An 8,755-nucleotide genomic window follows, 5' to 3' on the forward strand; every position below is an offset into this window, starting at 1 on the left:
TTGTTTCAGTCTTCTACATGTGGCTATCCAGCTTTCCCAGCACCATTTATCGAATAAGGATTCTTTTCCCCAGTGTATGTTTCTGTCTGCTTTGTCGAAGATTAGTTGGCTATATGAGGATGGTTTTATGTCTGGGTTCTCTGTTCTCTTCCACTAGTCAATGTCCCTGTTGTTGTGCCAGTCCCAAGCTCTTTTAATTACTATAGCCTTGTAGTATAGATTGAAGTCTGGTAAATTGATACCTCCTATTTTGTTTTTATTGCCTAGAATTGATTTTGCTGTACAGGGTCTTCTCTGGTTCCATATGAAGCGTAAAATTATTTTTTCTATATCTGTGAAAAATGATGATGGTATTTTGATAGGGATTGCATTGACTCTGTAGGTCACTTTGGGTAGTATAGACATTTGAACAATGTTGATTCTCCTGATCCATGAGCATGGTATATTCTTCCATTTGTTTACGTCCTCTGCTATTTCCTTCTTCAGTGTTTCATAGTTCTCCTTGTAGAGGTCTTTTACCTCCTTAGTTAAGTATATTCCAAGGTACTTTATTTTCTTTGTTGCTATTGTGAAGGGAATTGAGTCTTTGATTTGGTTCTCACTTTTACTGTTGTTGGCATATATGAATGCCTCTGATTTCTGTGTATTGATTTTGTATCCTGAGACTTTACCAAATTCATTTATCAGATCAAAGAGTCTCTTGGTTGAATCCTTGGGGTTTTCTAGGTATAACATCATGTCATCAGCAAAGAATGAGAGTTTGATCTCTTCTGCTCTGTGGGAAAATTTTTAATGGTTTCCAATTTTGTAAGCTATAGGACTCTACAGATTTTATACTTTTATTTTATACTTTTTATACTCTACAGATTTTATACTTTTATATGCTCATATTTTAATAATATGCATGTTTCTAGGGATTTACACTAATTTTCAAATTTATTTACATATAATTTTACATAATATTCTGTTAAAAGTGCTACCTATTAAATATATATGCATGCATGTATATCTATTTCTAGTAATATTTGTTCTTCCTCTATTATTACTCTAAAAATACAAAGTAATTGTAGAAGAATGTTGATATGTTGGTCAAAAGTTTTCTAAATGGCCAGAGGTCTATTTCTCACAATTAATTCTCATACTTATTTCTTCCTTCCTAGAGCACTTTGACTTTTTATTTTAATTTTTCTCACTTGGTTTATATTCTTAGTATATTAATTTTCAGCCATTTTATTTTGTTTCACAAAATGAACATATAAGTCTATGTTTTTTTTTCTGAAATATGTGAGGAATCCAGCTTACTGCCCACACTTTATGTATAATTTTAATTTCTTTTTTGTTTTGTTTTTTGTAGGCCTGACCAAATGCAATTTCAGCTGCTTTTTCTGGCAGGCCTCATGGGGGAATCTGTTCCACCCACATCTGACTTAATATCATAGCCTAGACCCTAATTTGTTTACATTATGGTTCTTTGCTTGCTTTAGGCTTGAATTTCTCCTCCTTTGCTAGTTTACCTGGGCAGAAGCTAAGCTTATTTATATTACTTACTTCCTTTCTAATATAGTCATTTAATGCTATAAATTTCCTTCAAAGCACTGTTTTTGCTGGATCCCACAAATTTCAGTAAGTTTTAAGATACCTTAATTTAGTTGAATATATTTAAATAAATTTATTTAATAAATTTGCCTCAAGACTTTTTTTGTTGATCCATGTGTTATTTAGAAGTGTATTGTTTAACTTCCCAATATCTGGGAAAATTCACCTTTCATTATTGATTTCTAGTTAAATTCCATTAATATCTGAGACTATATTAAGTTGTATGATTTTTATTTTTTAAAATTTGTTAAAGTGCGCATCATGGCCAAAAATGCTGTCTATCTTGTTGAGTGTTCCATGTGAGCTTCAGAAGAATGTGTATTCTGCTGTTGTTGGGATGGGATGTTTAAGCATATCAATTAAATTAAGTTGATGGTAGTGCTCGGCAAAAGAAATGTTAAAGTCTTCAACTATAATAGCAGTTTTTATCTATATCTCCATTTGTTTGTCAATTTTTGCCCCATGATTTTTGTTTTTAGGTGTAAGCACATTATGGGTTATTATAGATTTTAGAGAATTAATCTTTGTAATAATTACACAATGTACCCCTTTTACCCTTGATTTCTCCTGTTCTGTAGCTTTTTTTTCCTTCTGAAATTAATATAGATACTCCAGCTTTCTTTTTTTTTTATTTCGACATATTATGGGGGTACAGATTTTAAGGTTTCAATAAATGCCCTTTTCCCCCTCCCCGCAAAAGTCTGAGTCTCCAGCATGACCATCCTCCAGGTGGTGCACATCTCACTCATTATGTATATATACCTTCCGCCTTCCCCCCTCCCACCTGCCCAATACCTTATTACTGTAGTACCTATGTGTCCACTTAGGTGCTGCTCAGTTAATACCAGCTTGCTGGTGAGTATATGTGGTGCTTGTTTTTCCATTCTTGGGATACTTCACTTAGTAGTATGGGTTCCAGCTCTAACCAGGAAAATATAAGATGTGCTATATCACCGTTGTTTCTTAGAGCTGAATAGTAGTACTCCATGGTATACATATACCACATTTTATTAATCCATTCTTGGATTGATGGGCACTTGGGCTGTTTCCACAGCCTTGCAATTATGAATTGTGCTGCTATAAACATTCGAGTGCAGGTGTCTTTTTTGTAGAGTGTCGTTGGATCTTTTGGGTAGATGCTCAGCAATGGGATTGCTGGATCAAATGGTAGATTCACTTGTATCAAATGGTAAGATTCACTTAAAGATACCGCTTTAAGGTATCTCCATATTGCTTTCCACAGAGGTTGAACTAGTTTGCAGTCCCACCAGCAGTGTAGGAGTGTTCCTCTCTCTCTGCATCCACGCCACCATTTATTGTTTGGAGACTTTTTGATAAAGGCCATTCTCACTGGAGTTAAGTGATATCTTATTGTGGTTTTGATTTGCATTTCCCTGATGATTAGAGATGTTGAGCATTTTTTCATATGTTTGTTGGCCATTCTTCTGTCTTCTTTAGAAAAGTTTCTGTTCAAGTCCTTTGCCCATTTTTTAAGAGGGTTATTTGATTTTCTCTTGCTGATTTTCGTGAGTTCTAAGTATATTCTAGTTATCAGCCCCTTATCAGATGTGTAGGATGCAAAAATTTTCTCCCACTCTGTAGGTTGTCTGTTTACTTTCATGACTATTTCTTTGGCTGTGCAGAAGCTTTGTAGTTTGATCATGTCCCATTTATTTATTTTTGTTGCTGCTGTGATTGCCTTTGGGGACTTCTTCATAAACTGTTTGCCTAGGCCGATGTCTAGGAGAGTGTTTCCAACATTTCCTCTAGAATTCTAATAGTTTCATATCTTAGGTTTAAGTCTGTTACCCAGCATGAGTTGATTTTTGTGAGAGGTGAAAGGTGTGGGTCTTGCTTTAGCCTTCTACAAGTGGCTATCCAGTTTTCCCAGCGCCATTTATTGAAAAAGGGATTCTTTTCCCCAGCGTATGTTTTTGTCTGCTTTGTCAAAGAGTAGATGGCTTTATGAGGAAGATTTTATATCAGGATTCTCAGATCTGTTCCACTGGTCAATATTCCTATTTTTGTGCCAATACCAGATTGATTTAATTACTACAGCTTTGTAGTATAGTTTGATATCTGACATATTAATGCCCCCCTTTTTGTTTTTGTTGCCTAGAATTGCTCTTGATATTCGGAGTCTTCTTTTTTTTTCTTCTTTTTTTTTCTATATCTGTGAAGAATGCTGATTGGATTTTAATAAGTATTGCATTGAATCTATAGATCAGTTTGGGTAGTATAGACATTTTAATGATGTTGAGTCTGCCAATCCACAAGCATGGTATGGATTTCCATCTGTTTACATCCTCTGCTCTTTCCTTCCTAAGTTAGTGTCAGGATGCATATCTTTCCTTTCGCTTCATTTTTAATCTACCTGAATCTTTAAGGTAGTTTTTGTGTAGAAAACTTATAATTGGGCTTCTTTCTCTCCTTTTTAAGATCCATTCTAGCAATCCCTGTCTTTTAATTGGTGTATGTACACCATTCATGATGACTAAAGCTACTATTTTTATAGTTAAACTAATAATATGTCCACATTATATCTTTAGTTAGCATATCAAATATACTTAAATATGCTTTCTTTTTGAAATTTTTGTTGTTGCCCTTGGATTTCTAATATGTGTTTATAATTTATGTAACTCCACTTTTAAATTACCTTATGTTGCTTCTTATATAGTGTAGTTACCTTAAGAAGAGTATTCTCAGTTCCTCCCTCCCATCTCTATGGCATTCTGTCATTCTTTTCACTTATCTGTATGCTATTATCACCTATGAGATGTTTGTCTGAAAATGTCTTTAATTACCCTTATCTGTTGAGAAAAAATTCACTGCATGTAGAATTCTAGTTTGTGTGTGTGTGTTTTGCAGTCACTTTAAATATCTTCCTCTATTCTCTCTTGCTTGCATGCTTTCTGATGAGAAGTCCACTATTATTCTTACCCTTGTTCCTCTATAGGTATATTTCCCACCTCATTGTTTTTCATTCTTTAAAAATATTGTTTCAATAAATTTTATTGTGTATATTTAAAGTGTACAGCATGCTATTATGAGATTTATATACTAAAATGGTTACTATGGTGAATCTTAATCTGCTAGATTCAAAATAATGGATTATGGAATTAATATTTTTTTATCTTCCTATGTATTGTCAAATTCAATACTTTAATAAAAACATCTGGCATTCTGATATGTAATTTAAAATTTTATAGGAGAAAAGAAAATTAGTTAATGAATGAAAATGTCCATTTTTTATTCTAAAATATTACTGTTATTTTAGAACATATACTACCATATTTACAAGGTTCATCAAATTTTGTTTAAAATAAAAGAACATTGATTTGTCTAAGGAAAATCTTGCTTTATCAACAATGTTGCAATCCTTGACTGCTTTAATATCAGATAATCAGAGTTAAAATTATTTGTCTTATCAACCAAAAGAAAGAAATGGAGGCAAAATTTATATGGAGAGTTTATTTTGGCCATGGTTGAGGACATCTGCCTGGGACACATTTCCAAGTTGCCTAGGGAGTGCTCCCTTCTGCCTTTGTTACAAGCATGTTTTTAAAGGCAGGGGTACAAGGAAGGGCTGATATAAAGTTGTTTGACAGGCATTCTCATTGGTTTACAGAAATAACATTGACTAGTGATTGGTAGACATTCTTGAACTACACGGTATGAATGGTATGGGTTGTGGTGTCCAGTGTATGGCATTCTAAGGACACTTGATGTCTGTTAATCTAGAATCCACATAGCAAGTGGCTTGAAGAGGTAACTATTTAGCTCAAAGAGAAAGTAAGATGTACCTGCTGTCACACACTGCCTCATTTCAATGCCTTTCTGGAAGGCCTTTAAAAGGGTTTCACATTCCTAGGATAAAAAGTTTCTTTTTATCGTCTCAGTCTGCTTTTCCTATAGAGTGAGAAGATAAACAATTTTCATCTGCAGAGAATGTCCCAGAAAATAGGTACTTTATTATTTGGTATAAACCCTTGAAACACTGTACTATACAATGGTGAACATCAATATTTAATTTGCTTTGTATGTCTCTTGTAAGTGCCCAAGAATCACAATATGTCAAGGGCTATTATAATGGGAAAAAAAGATAAATTATTAACTTAAAACTTACAAGATATTTTAGTTTTGTTCAAGCGATGTATCTTTATAGTCAATTGCAAATGCAAATAGCTTAGGACATTTAAATGTCAGCAATAATACATTCAGTAAAACAGAATAGATTAATAATAATAAGTAATAAAATATGAGTACTAGTACAAAGAACCCATATTATATTACATATAACTTTGCAATAGACTTACATGCACTGAATTATTTCTTAAAATATAGTACATATTTTACGTTTTATTTTTCAAAAAGTTTATTGCAGTAGATTTCACACAATACTGTATTTGAAAATAGTTAAATAAGATACAAGAATTGATAGATTTGTAAAACATGCAGATTTATTTCAGAGTCACATACAGTTTTAGAAATCTCTCCAACTCCTGAAAAGATACAGAAAAATAAATTAAACACTGATTTCGCTAAATTGTTTTTCTGAGTCACTAATCATCAGAAAACACAGACATGCCACCAAGGACTCTCATGCAAAAATAGAATCAAGTTGATTGCTGTTATTGTTGTGTGCATCTGCTTATCTCATTATTTGTTCATTTCACTTAATTTGTCACAGAATTTTTATCAGAGTTTACAAAAGCACTCATAAAATTATTACTAAAACATCTATTTTTTTTTGTTTGTTTTGACTTAACTGGAAAGTCTGTGGAAAAAGTAGAGTAAGGAAAATTGATCACATTTTATAATCAAGTTGGTGCCTTTCTTACTTTAGCAGAGAAAGGAAAGCATTTCTATTGGTATTTTGAAGAGCACAGAGAATACAATATAATTGCCAAGAGAAACAAAGGTAACTTGACTTTTCATAATTGTTTGAAACAGTTAGGCTGGTAATTTATTTCAAAGGAATATCAAGGCTCCCAGTGATAGATGATGTTTGATTTTCCATTCATATATTCAAATTTACACAGTAACACTGACATATCAAGAGAAAAGTCCCTCAAAAAAAGTTTAAATTGTTTATTATTTGCCAAACAATGGTTAATGTACAAAAGAACATCACGTAAACAAACAGAAAAGTTTAAAGCCACATTTCGAACTCAGATCATGTGTTAGTTTTCTCCACTCTGAAACAGTCAAATTCCCAGACTTCTTTATAGATGATGTTTTGCAAGACACAGAAAACTGTGTTGCTCTTCAATGCTTTAACAATTTTTCCTAATATTATTGAGTAAACTATGTTCTCCAAAGTTCATATATTGACATCCTAACGCCAATGCATTTGGAGGCAGGATCTTTAAGGGACAAGATTTTAAAAGGTCATAGAGGTAGATCCTAATCCAATAGGACTGATGTTAGTATGAAAAGAAGACAGCAACGATCTCTCTCTTCATGTATGAGCACATTAAGGAAAGGCCATGTGAGGAAATAGTGAAAACGTTGCAAGTCAAAGAGAGGCCTAGAGAAACCAATCTTGCTGGCACCTTGATCTTGGACTTCTAGCCTCCAGAACTGTGAGAAAATAAATTCCTCTTTTGTAAGACATCCAGTCAAGGGTATCATGGTAGCTCAAGCAGACTAATACACTCACCAACCTCCAAAGTAAGAGAATATTTTTAATCCTCATATACAAAGATTGGATTTTCTCACAAAAGTTGAGATGATCTAAACCAGACCACCTGCTCCCATTTTATAAACTGCTCAACAAGTAAACTGAGAGATCAGATCTTGATTTATAATACCTTCTAATAAAGGAACCAGGGCTCCTATGATAAGTGGCCAAACCCAGGGTTTGAGAAGGCAAAATGAACCTGTAGCCTCCTATAGTGGCACAAAGGAAGGAAGTGATGAAGAGACAGAAGGATGAGGACATGTCAAACAGAGACAGGAGTCAATCTGAAAAGCTCACAATAGCAAAAACTAGAGAAATTTGAGCAAAAAATTTAATGTGGTACAGGATTTTAACCCAGTAAATAAAATTAAGACATATGAGTGCATAGTTTTATAAATAAATAATTGACTAAATGTTGATCTATGAATGCATATTCCTTACAAAAAATGCTGAATATTATACATAGATACTTCCCCCCCTGGGGGAGTTATTATAACCCTTCCTTTCCGTGCGTGTAGGCTGTACTTGATTATTTGCTTCCATAGAGTATGTCAATGGAAACAGTTGCTTTACATTGCAAAAAACAAACACTGCCTTAACCAAGTGATTGAAATTAACATAACCTGTGATAAATCATTTTCAGAAGATGTTATAAGGGCATTTTTTTTCTGTGCTATTATTCCCAAAATTCCTCAAACTCACATTTAGGGGGGTTCCTAAAAATACCTGACCAGGGCTGCACAAAATTGTCGAGGTCTTGAAAACAAATAAAGGCTGAGGAAACGGAAAGGTAGAGGAGATTATGAGACAAGATGTGGCATCCTGGAGTGGATACTAGAATATTAAAAAAATAATCATTGAAAAACTGATGAAATTCTAATAAAGTCTGACAACTGAAATTAAGTAACTTTTTGGATGCAGGCGTGAGTTTGAAGTAATCCCTTTGACACAGATGGAGTAATTTCTCTTTGCTAATAATCATGTCTTGGATACCCTGGTTTGGAGGGTTTTAATGGGTATTATGAGGAGTGGAACTAACCCATAACACATATAACATGAAGAGTCATTAAAGGATATATAAACATTAAATTTGTATTTGTAAATATTTTTGCAAGAAGAAAACAGAGATACCATTGACAAATTATATTAATTTTTTAAAAAAATTAGAAGAGACAAAATCAAAAAGACCACCAAGGGAAAAATATAATTATACATGAAATATTTGTGTAGTATATCCCTTATATTTATTGTTCCTCTTGAACTGTACATCTATACTTTAATGAAGGTCAGCGAGCATTGTCTATGAGTTGAGAGACAAATCTCAATGAATCACTTGTGCTTCCGCATGACTTCTAAATAATCATTGATGTCATTGACTACATGTATTAACTTATATACTTTCAAGGATCTTTGTATAACATACAGCTTTGAAGGATAGAAGTTGTGTTCCCCTCCAGAGCAAAGGATATATATATA

Source organism: Microcebus murinus, chromosome 1, assembly GCF_040939455.1.
Source record: "Microcebus murinus isolate Inina chromosome 1, M.murinus_Inina_mat1.0, whole genome shotgun sequence".
In the NCBI taxonomy this organism is placed as follows: domain Eukaryota; kingdom Metazoa; phylum Chordata; class Mammalia; order Primates; family Cheirogaleidae; genus Microcebus; species Microcebus murinus.